This window comes from Triturus cristatus, chromosome 3_2 (assembly GCF_964204655.1).
Source record: "Triturus cristatus chromosome 3_2, aTriCri1.1, whole genome shotgun sequence".
Classification (NCBI taxonomy): Eukaryota; Metazoa; Chordata; class Amphibia; order Caudata; family Salamandridae; genus Triturus; species Triturus cristatus.
Window position 1 is genome coordinate 837,004,235 of NC_140584.1, and position 12,402 is coordinate 837,016,636.

Below are 12,402 nucleotides of genomic sequence, written 5' to 3' on the forward strand. Positions count from 1 at the left end.
GAAAATTCCGTTCCGCTCGCGGAAAGTGCGATAATTTGATATTTTCGCGTTCCGCGGAGAGCGCGAAAATGTAAAAATTTCCGCAATCCGCATCTTACCGGAATTTTTTTTCTTGCACACGCTGTAAAGAAATACATTCTCGCTTGCGCGCGATCGCCTTACCTGAATCCCCACGTTCGACGACAAGCTTTTCCGATCCAGTCGCGTTCTCCACGAGATGTTGGATTGTTGGTAGCCATTTGCGCTGTCTCGCGACAGTTCGCGCCCGCATTAACGTCATTTGTCGCGCGATGACATCATTCGTCAAGCGATCACGTCTTTCTTCTTGCGATCATGCACAGCGAGAGTATGAGATGATTGAGATCTCGAACACGTCATTCTCCACCGCGAGTGAGAGCGTGAGGACGCGGGCACGTCATATCGAACGCGAGCGGGCGGGACAAGTGAAAACAAGATGGTCGCGCCCGTGAGCAACCGCATGGGTAAGTTGGCGAGCTGCGATCACGCAGAAAATACCGCGAACGGGCGGGAAAAAACTTATGCGTCTTCGCAATATTTTACGCGTGTTTGCGGAGATTGTTAACATTTTCGCGATAGTTTGCAAAAGTGAATTTCGCAAATTCCGCCCACCCCTAGTTCACTACTCCTGTGGCTTCACTGACATAACATTACCACCACTGTCTAGATTCTCCATTGGCCACTGTTGACAATCACTGCTTACTTAAGATGACGCATAAAAAAGCTAGGCTGTACACTACAACACCCCGTTATTTACCCCAAAAATTCTTAACCTAGAGGTAAACAGACATTCCAGAAATAAAGAAGGACTGGTGCTTAAAATTCCAAATTCAGAAAGCAAAATAAATCTGCAACGGTAATTTTCAGGGGGGGGGGGGGAGGAGGGCAGGCAGCACCCACGGGATAATAGGCCTCCAGACATGAAGAAGCCCCTACGTACATTGTGTTCAAGAGAGGACAGAAAGAACTCCTGTTCATCACTGATATTACCCCTTAACTCTAGACATTTTCAGATGTCCATATGGAATTCCTGCGACCTGTCCTGTAGCGGTGTTTGAACACCGACTGACGTGGCCCACGCTTTATTGAACCTCAAAAATATAGTTATAGCTGGGTCACAGTGAATTACGGCGCCTACGACGTCACTCACAACCCTGAGGTGAAAAACATCTAAGTAATTCACTTTTCACTCATCTATAATGTTATGCTATGTATGGGCCCCAAATCATCCGCCCCAGCGTTCAGCTGTTATGCAGGGTCAGAGGAGTACTGGGGGATCCATACACAACAGGCCCCTCCTACTTGTACCCTCGTCTTCTCCATACATTCTCTTTTTTCCTCTTACCCTTACTATGTTCAATTAATCCCTGCCCAGCTCTCTTCCTTAACATAACTCTCTCCCACCTACATTCTATTCTCTGAGACGCTCACTCTCCGCATTACTTTGCGCCCCCCTCTCGCTCTCTCCGTGCATTACACAGCCCCTTTACTCCCACTCTGTTCATCTTGCTGTCGGGCTTCTTTATTGTTTTCAGCCCTCAATCTCTCCTTGTCCTCATTCTCTTCTGCCCCCCCACCCCCTTCAGCCCTCACTCTCCCCTCGCACCCCGTAACTCGCCTCCCTCACTCTCCTTTTGTCCTCACCGTTTCCTCCCTGTGCTCGTGATCTTTCTGCCCCCATTCTTTCACTCTTCTCCATGCCCTCTCAGCATCCCTCCTCGACGTAACCCCCATTCCCTCCCTCTCTCTCTCTCTCTCCCTATTCCCCGCCTCCTCTTTGCTTTCTCCCTCCCCTCACTTTCCCCTTCTCTCACCTCCTCCTCGCTCTCCCCTCCGCCCCCCCCCCCTCGCTCGCGCTCCTGTCCTCGCGCTCGCTCTTGCCCTCCCCTCCTGGCAGTGAGGTATTACCACCGCCTGCAGGGCCCGCAGAGGATGCGGCTAACGAGGACAGATTGTTGTCATTGAGCAGTAATTACTTCATTGAGCTCGGCGCCTGCATTGGGGAAACAGGGCGGTGCCGCCCGCTAGGGGTCCCTGGCATCCGCGGCGCCTGCAAGTCGCTATCGTGGCATCTTTGGCTGTCTCTGCCGTTAACAACCTTAACGGCCCCTGCTGTGGACCCCCCCACGTGGTCGCTGGCAACCACCACACACTGCTGCGTCACAGCTCTGACACCCCGCGTGGTGCTACTAGAAGCACCACACTGCGAGCCTGTGCGGGAGCTGGGCCTGCAGGGTCCTTGTCATGGCAGCTTGCAAGGTCCCAGCGATGACGACATGAGAGGACTGCTGTGACCCTCCCCCGTGAAATCTCTACCGAGGTCCCTACTGTTACACTGTGTGGTCGCTTGCAGCCACGACGCTCTACACAGCGTCACAGCCTGAGCGCTCGTGAGCTCCCTGCTATGACACCTAGCGAGGTGCTAAAAGAGACACTCCACACTGCGAGATCCGCCGTGACACCCAGTGTGGAAGCTAGTCCTGGGCCTGCGCGTCCCATCCATGACAGCTTGTGAGGTCCCAGCCATAGTTATCATGTGGTCTATGCAGTGACCCTCAGCCAGGTCTCTACCATGATACCTCACACGGTCCCTGCTGTAGTCGCCGCAGTCCTAACAATCACAGCAATGACACATCGCAAGGTCTCTGCTACAACACACAGTGGTAGGGTGACCAACTGGCATGGGTGCAAATTCAGGACGGTGAGTGTAAAACTTCAGAACAAAGGGTCAAAATTCAGGACAAAAATTCAGGACAGGATGTCAAAATTCAGGACAAATCTTAGGGGTAAAAGGTAAGTTTTACAGGCACATCAGAGGAGGTCGCACAATAGTGTAAAAGCAAGTAAATAGACAACCACTTAAGTACAAGTCAAAAGAAGTTTATATTCGGTTGAGACAATCGTGCACTTCACGTTTTTAGGTCTCGCCTGACCCAGCGCATGCACTGGTCTGGCGAGACTTATTGAGAGGGCTCCAAAAAGTGCTGCCAGCCTAGAGCTACAGTGCATGTGCGCTTTACCGTGCGGCCGCTTTGATGTTTGATCGTGATCCCGCACCGCCGCTTTGCATAGCCAATAGGTCTCGCTTTTGGGACCTAATAAGTATTTAGTTATGCAACTGTTGCATGGCTAAAAGCTTATAAGGTCCCAAAGGCGAGACCTATTGGCTATGCCAATGCTTGTTTTAGTATGCCTGCAGCGTGCTACCTTAGACGATTCAAAACTCGCATCTCGCTCCAGCAGAATACAAGTGGGGCCGCTTTTATTGTTGATCGAAAACTACTGGATATATACAAGGAACTTTGCAGTGCCAACTCCCAGTCACAACCCCACCCCTCCTTTTCCAACCTCCCAGGGAAACGCCCAGTCTGGCAATCCTGCCTTGCTACCACCCTCCAATGGCGCCCCTCATCTTCACATAGACTGTCTCTCATGTGTATTTAATTTATTTTATAGTGCTGCTCATCCCAAGTATGTAGGGCAGGGTGTCGGAGTGTGTTACATCACACACACATCATATAGAGACAATAACTCATATAAACGTGAAAGTCAATGTATAGGAAATGTTACTTAAGATAATGGGTGCTACAAGGTGTAATAATTATTTTATCTATCATTCAGCCTTTCACCATCCATTCTGTCCTTCCATCTGTGTGCCCATCTATATCCAAACATATTCAACCATTTGCAAACCTATCCACCATGTATCCTTCCATCCATCATTTCACGCATCCATCCCTCCATCCACCCTTTCACTCATCCATCCATTATTCATCCATCCACCCTTTCACCCCATCTATCCATACACTCATCCATCCACTCTTCCACCCATCCATCTATTCACTGATTCATCCAGCCATTTACCCTTTCACCCATCCAGCCGTCCTTTCACTTACTCATCCATCCACCCAGTCACTTATCCTTTCACCCTTTCAGTCATTCATCCTCCCTTTCTCTCTCGCCATCCCCCTTTCACTTATCCATCCATCCTTCCACCCACCCATCTACTCATCCATCCATTGACCCTATTACTCATCCATCCATCCGTTCTCTCATCCATCCACCCTTTCACTTCTTCACTCATCTATCCATCCTTTTGTCCATCTAACCCCCTTTCACTCATTCATCAATCCTTACATCCACCCTTTCACACACACATCCATTCACCCTTTCACTTATCAATTCATCAATCCATCCATCCTTTCACTCATCCAGCCACCCTTCTACCTATCCATCTACACCTCCACCCTTACAGCCATCTATTTACCTTTTCTCTCATCATCCTTCCACTCACCTATCCTTTCTTTCATTATCTATCCATTCACCCTTTCATTCATCCATTCATCCTTTCACTAATCCATCCAGCCATTCACACATTCCTTCACTTATTTACTCACTCACCTTTTCACATTATGAGCTGAGCCTTTGTCTGCAGAGTTTCAGATAGAAGAGGCCCATCAAGAACTTCACCTCGCTGTAGTTCCTAAAGCAAGGGGTGGGGTGGGGGCAGGGTTCACTATGCCCCTGCACATAGGCAATCTGAAAACTTAGAAGTCTTGCATGATGCACAGTGCCAGGACGTGAGGTGACGGTGACATGATGTTGTTTCCAGGGCCTTAAGCGGGGTAAAAAAACTGGGGGGGTCTCTTCAAAGGGGGTCTTCGATGTAATTAAGGGCGTGGCTTAAAACCCCTAGGCTAAAAATATGTGCTTAGCATAGTGTTCTGCCCGACTGGTTTTATGTTGTTTCTGTCATTGCATCCAGATATATAGCAAGTACCATTACACCAACAAGAAGCCAGGACTATTGGCTTTGTCAATGGTTGTTAGTTGCTTAAAATAAAAAAGCAGCAACCATGGCTTTGTTGAATATAATATTGAAAATGTGTCAGTTCTAAAATGATGAGACAGTGAAAGAACTATAAACCATTCTCTTTTACTTGTTTCACAGGCTTCTTTATATAAACCGTTTTCTCACGTTGCAGCATTGGCGTTTTACCTTTCATCCATCTAACAGAATGCCCTGCTGTACACTGAACAAGAGGGATAACTAGCTGACCATTTAGATATGCTGTCATCAGTTAAACAGACACGGACCAAAATTCTTAATAATTTGATCCAATCATTTAATCATTGAATTTTTTCTTTTGTTTTCGATTAGCTTCAATAATATTTAGTACAAAAGAAGGACAACACTTAACAAATTACACAACTTCCTTCACAAATTACAAAAATTCACATTACCAAAAACGCAATAATACAAAGTTCACACTGAGAGACAATTTTAGTTTTAGCAATAGAATATCATCAGATTTAGAATACATTTCGTCAATTGCTACTTAGTTTAAAAACGTAATCCCCTGTTGGTTAAATTAGTGCCAACACGTTTAAAAGCCCATCTGAATCAAAGTGCTTCTCTTCAGGGCTGTGACTGGGTTCTATTATTGTATTCGGAAGTCTCATACACTTTGTTGGGGGCCCAATTTTTGACGTGATTGCTTATTCCGTAGATTGATGGAAGCATTCAGGTGTTGCGAAAGTTGCCGTTTGGTAGCCAAATTTGCCCAATGTGCAACCTGCCTCGAGAGGTGGAAATAATTCAAACCTTCACGTTGAAAGTTCTTCAAGCGCGAGCGGCGCATACAACAAATATAGGTGTTATTCTTGGGGGTCTCTAGTTGGTACAGGTATGCACTTGTGACAAATAAGGACCCTCGCCTCTAGTCAGGGTAAGGGTGTACACTCCTAAAATAACCCCTGCTCACCCCCTTGGTAGCTTGGCACGAGCAGACAGGCTTATCTCAGAGGCAGTGTGTAAAGCATTTGTGAACACATACAGTAACCAAGTGACAACACTACAGATGGACACCACACAGGTTTTATATCAAAAATGAGTATTCTTTATATAGATTTACCACAAGACCATTAGACGACAAAAATACACAATACTGCTACTTTAGATGGTAGAATTTTGCTTAGTTCTCTTTAGTTCTTAGATACAACACTTTAAGTCAATGTACCTTTTAGATGCGACACGCAGAGCAACAAAAGTGTTGCAACGATGTTGATGCGATTAAGTTTTTGGTGCAAAGAAATAAAGACGTGAAGGTCTTCCAGATGCGGCACGCTTCTCTGATGTTGCAAGAAGACTCGACTCGATGCTTCAGCTGCAGCGGCGACACACTTTACACGATGCGACAACAGCGGCCTTGGCAGCGACACTCTTCTCTGACATTGCGAGACGCTTCCGCTCGATGCGATGTTGCAGCGGCGACACCCCTTTACGCGATGCGACAATAGCAACTCCGACGGCGGCACGCTTCTCCGTGGATGCGAGGCACTTTTCTTGATGCGGTGCAAGGTGACAACTACGATGGCTGCGATGGCGACACGTTTCTTTCTCGATGCAAGACTCTTCTCTTGATGCGGTGCAATGCGTCAGCTACGATGGCTGTGATGGCGACACGCTACTTCGGCATTGCGAGACACTTCCTGAATGATGCGAGACGCTTCCGCTCGATGCGATGCTGCAGCGGCGACAACCTTTATGCGATGCGACGACAACAGCTCCGATGGCGTCACGCTTCTCCTTCTTGAGTCACGCTCCCAGCTCCTTGCGACACGCAGTCCCTCAGAAGGCCCAAACAGCAGCAGCAGGCACTTCCAACGGACTCTGGGGAGCTGGGGGGTGAAGTCTGTTGTTCCTGAGACTTCAGCAGGAGGCAAGCTCTTTTCCAAGCCCTTGGAGATCCTTCACAAGTTGAGCAAAAGTACACACAAAGTTCCTTTCTCCTCTCTTTGGCAGTAGGCAACCCCTGCAGGCCAATCCCCCCAGTTTCAGGGATAGTCTCTCCTCAGTTTCTTCTTGGTTCCTTTCCTCAGCAGAGTTTCTTCTTGTTTCCCAAAGTGATCTAAATTCTTGGGATCAGGGTCCCAATACTTATACCCCAAAATCCTTTGTCCTCTGAGCACAGAGGGGCCTTTGCCTTGTTCAATCCAGTTCTGGTCGGTCCTGGAGCACTTTGTTTACCTGACTCCTTCTTTCCTTTCAGAGTGCAGGGCAGAGACATCAGAAGCACCACAGGAGGTGGAGCCAGCATTGTGTAGGGAAGGCACAGCCCTATTCAGGTCCCAGGTGCAACTCTTCCCCCCCATCTAGATGCAGATCTCTCTATTCACCACTGGAACACCTCACCCTGTCTCCTGGAATTCTCCAGCCCTGTCGCTCAAAACTCCAGACAGGGAATACACAGCCTAGCAGAGGCAGGTTTGAATGGTTAGACAAGAAAATGTCTACTTTCTAAAAGTTGCATTTTCAAACACAGAATGTTAAAACCAACTTCACTAAAAGATATTTTTTATCACCCTGAGTTCAGGCATACTAAATTCGAATTTCTACCATGATCCCTGAGTCAGTTAGGATTATAAAATGTAATAATCAAACTGCCCATTCTGGCCTATGGAGAACAGGTAGCCTTGCAATAGTGAAAAACGAAAATGGCTGTAATTCACTATTAGAACATGCCACACACACCAGGGCATGTGCTACCTTATCCTTACAATGCACCCTGCCCTTGGGCCTACCATAGGGGTGTCTGATATGAAGAAAAGGGAAGGTTTAGGGACTGGCAAGTGGGTGCACTTGCCCAGTCAGCATTACAGTACTAGACTGCATGCAGGCTCTGCAATGGCAGACCTTAGACACATTTTTACAGGCTGCTTCTGTGGGTGGCACAACCAGTGCTGCAAGCCCACCAGCAGCATTTGAATTTACCAGCCCTGGGCACTCCTGGTGCACTGTACTAGGGTCTGACAGGTAAACCAAACCAACCAATCATGGAATCACAAATCATACATTAATTTACAGTAGGGAGCACTGGCACTGTGACACTGGACAGCAGTGGCACAGTGCCCTGAGCAACTAACACATGCAAAAACATATGAGGCAACAGCGAAAAATGGAAGGGAGACCCACGCCAATGTGCCAGGTTTAACAATAGGTCAAGAAGTGTATGGGGCGGTGAAATAGACTTCACATCAAAGTTGGGTCTCAAAGACAAATTATCATTGAGACGCCGAGTTCAAGAGTTCCTCGAGCACTGTAGGGACGTTCCAAATCTATTAGCAAGGTTAAACACAAGATATTTTGTTCCTGGTACACTGAGGCAGGAGGAGGCCACCACATGCTTTTACAGCCCGAGACTGCCCCATTGTCATTCTGTATGTGGCAATCAGCCGCATACAGAACGACAATTTGCAGGTGGGGCTGCTCTTGTGCTGGAGCATAAGTGCGAGGCGGCCCCAGCAGGGAGCAGGGGCCTCTCGCAGGGGAACAGCTCTGCTCCCTGCAAGGCCAAAATTACGGACAAAAGGCGTCCGTAAAAGGGATCCTCACAGACAACGGACGTGAGGTCCAAATTACAGACTGTCCGTGAAATTTACGGACGGTTGGTCACCCTACACAGTGGGGTTTTCTATCGTTAACAGCTGCAACACTGTAGGAGGTCCCTACCATTACAATTTGCAAGGTCGCAGCCATGAATCTAGCCATGACACCCTACAAGAACCCTCCTTTGACACCCAGGGATGTCCCAGCCATAGCACCCAAGCGATCTCTGCCATGACGCCAACCCTCCAATTCTTACTACAGTACCTTTAAAGAACTTCCCCTGAGACCCTGCAAGATCCTGGCCATCATAAGAGTTCCTTGCCATGTTACTGGACTTCACTGGGGCCCGGGGTTGCACACGCCCTAAGCTTCCTGGTTCAACCTTTGCTAGTGGTGGTTGAAGGACAAGACCAACTCTACAGAAGGTTTCTGGGGTGGAGTAAGAGACAGTCATTTGGTTACAGTACAATAGGCATTGAAATCACAATGCCCAAATTAAGGTTTTATTTCAAACCAATAGCTCTTCATTTAAAAACAATAGTACTCGACCAAAAAGACATAACTTACCCTAGGTGCTAAGTTTTGGACTTTCATCTGTTGGTGGAGCCTGTGGGCCTTTAGTTGCTTCCGCCACCATCAGACATAGCACGGGTAGAGTAAAGCACTCTTCTGGGTGGGGTCTCCATCTTATCCGCATACAGGCAAAACTGACAGAAGGAGCATTTAGCACTCTGAGGGAAGAGCCCGAAGCTTTAACCTGCTTTTGGAGCAGATGTTTTAGCTCTACTGCAGAGTGCTAAAACATCTGTCATGCAAAAGAACAATTGATGGACAGAATGCAGCACAATGTCATACACCCACTCCAGTACAGAAATCTGGGCCTAAATCCGTTGCTTTTTTTGCTCGCCATTCCAGTGTGTACCCAGCCATATGCAAATCAGTCTTGACCCAGTGCCCAATGGGAGCAGTCCAGCCCGAACTGCCAGGCCAGATCCTCCCTGGACTGGAAAAAAGCATCCTAGGACCTAGGTCTTTCATGGCCACAAGAGTCCGCAAGACCATCCTCAGGACTCAGCGTTGTATCGTTTTGAATGACCGCAGGCTTTCTTTTCTTTTCTTGGATTGTATTTAGTAATGGATTTATAGAATCTTTGGAATCTCACTGAAAGTTAGTGAAAAGGCAGCAAGGTAGAGTGTTTTGAATACATTTTGGGTTTTGAGCATTAGGTTTAATGGATGTTAAACATGTTCGGGCACTTGTGGTGTTCTTCCCTTTTTTAAATATGGTGGTATTAGCACCCCCGTGCATGGTTTGGAATGTCAGCCACTGGTTGTTTTTTTTTGTGAGCAGGCGATACAGTTTGGCACAGGATGTATTGATTAGTTTGTTTTGTTAGTTTTTACAGGAGTCATCTTCCGTGCAACACTGAGTCCTGAGGATGGTCTTGCGGACCCATGTGGCCATGAAAGACTGAAACGTCGACAACACACCCTTATTTCCTTTGAATATCATGATTTAAACTTTTTTATATTGTGATTTGAATATTCGAAGTTTGGAGTATATGGGCTGTTACATTTGCTGACCATATTATTTGAGGTGAAAAGGGGGTATACATTGCCACCAATCCCCAAACAACATTGTAGAATCGGATGGGATTGTGCTGGTAGTGACAGTGTTGCAGTTTGTATATTGTGTATATAAAGTGGATGTCATGCATAATGAATGAACTACAATATAAATGAAGTAAAAAACATTTATATTTGAATACATCCTTGAATATAATTTTCTTTCTTTCACTGGATCACACCTGTGACCGTGAATAATTGTTAGAATTTATTTCTAATATAAATAATTCCTCAAGAGGTTTTTTGTGTATAAAACTTTACTTTACCCAATTCCTTGGGGGTAATTGGGTTGCACTATTGTGTCAATAGAATGTATAATTAATATTCATTAGTCAGGTCATCTTGTGACGGGCATTTTGCTGTATGGCCTATTAGTTCGTAGGTCGCATCACTAAATCGGAGACTGGTCACAAAAAATTGTTACACAATTTGCAACCTGTTTCTTAGCACATTGGGCCCTTAGTCACAGCTGTTGGCAAGCCAGAAGCAAGTAACTCCACTGCCCAGGAAGCACTTATTATATCCTTGTAGTTAAAATTCAACAAAATATATTTAAAAAACACAAACTGAAAAAGCAAGGAATTAATCCACAAGTCAGATGAGATGGCTTTGAAAACATGAACTAAGCCAGTTGTATTTGACGCATGGAAAAGGGTGTGCAATAAATCAGCAATATATGTTGGGAATTTAGTTTGCGGAAGTTGTTGAATCTCAGATGCAGACCAGGCTGTTTGTAGGGCAAATGTTTCTACCTCCGAGATTAAAGACACCTCTTTCTGTGTTAGAATTGCAACAAGCATGTTTACTTTATCAAAGCACATATTTATCATTTTTGTCAGGGAATACTTACAAACAATTTAAACAATTTCCTTGGAGGAGGAGATAATGCACTACTACAACATTTCACTGTTCTTTGAACACTTAACATCTAAACCGAGGTTCAACCCACAGCAATTTTCATTTGTTCTCATTAAATACAAATCACTTCCTAGGAGTGTCTGATAAGAATGAATGTATAAAATAGGTGCTGCTAGTAATTTACTGGCAAAGCCAGACTTCAAGGGGTTACAAGCCCCATGCATAGAGAGTAAATGAACAAGTTGATTGGTGCATGCAGATGTGCTTATGAATGTGGGTTTGCCTAGTAATTTATCTCGACTGGGAATTTCTAAGCATTCTGAAGAAAGGCATCCTATATTTTTTCATATCAGTTTCAGGATGTGTGCCACTGACGATCATAAAAATGAGAGGCAGTGCTTGACAGGGCGATTAATCCATGCAAGAGCCTCAGAAGAGGTGTGTCCTCTGCCAAAGAGAACGGGGTGCTCTCTAGCTGCTCCATCAATAAGACTGTACGGTGCTTCCTTTTTCGCCATTGTTATCTTTTTTTAGATCAAATTATAGGGACTAAACACAGCTGTTTCATTTTTGAGCTGCTGTAGTACGTTTTCATTTGTAAAGTTTGTAATGCTCACCTTCATTGTGTTATTGCTCACCTGTGAGCCTACCTTTATTGTAAAATATTCAAATCTTCCCAAAAGTTCAAGGTCGAAGAAACAATGGTTGCAATTGCGTTTTGTGAGTGTTAGACCTGGCATTTCTTGGCATGATTACCCCAGACTTTTTGCCTCTACCTCCTCTATTTTTGGTGCTGTGATAGATTTTGTTTTGCCAACTTAGATGCTTTGGACACTTTGCCACTGCTAAACAGTGTCAACGTGCAAGTGCTCCCTGTATAAAGTGTAATGGTAATTGGTTGTCCATGATTGGTAAGTTTGCCTAGCTAGTAAAGTCTAGTAAAGATTAGTAAGTGGTGGGATGGAGCTACACTAAAAGAGTATCAGAGATTAGAGAGGATACCACGTGCCCTTCGATCCCATCTATTCCCCACTTATGACGACCTCGAAGAGGACTTGATGTTGATTTGGGAAAAAGAACTAATTGGCAACTCTATGAGACTTATGAATCTCTTAATAGAGAATTCTGAAAGGAAAGTGCTAAAGACTATAACAGAGGTAGATATACTTGAAAAAGAAATTGCAGATTTAAACCTAACAGAAGGGACAAAGAAAAACTATGACATACTATTAGGGGGTTTTGGAGAAATATGAGGACGACATTAAACAAAGAAAAGCACGTACACTAAAACGTGATGAGCAGGACTACACTAGTGGCAGGGTACCTTTGCCAAACGTTTTGATGTATTAATTAAACAAGATACATTACATGCAGACAAAAAAGCAATATCTGTTAGTGGTCTCAGTACAGCCTCATCCAGTAACCTTACCAGCAGTGGAGATGAGGGAGTAACTGATGTTAAGACTGAACAAGCAGGGAGTCATTCTTTTTTAAAGGAGGTGCAGAGAATA

At 45.5% G+C, this 12,402-nt stretch overlaps 1 protein-coding gene across 2 annotated transcripts in view; it reads left to right on the plus strand.

Annotated features, from left to right (window-relative positions):
• Window positions 1-12,402, plus strand: part of DPH1 (diphthamide biosynthesis 1) — a 1,777,158-nt gene that overhangs the window by 1,524,573 nt on the left and 240,183 nt on the right. The gene's annotated exons all lie outside the window — the stretch shown is intronic.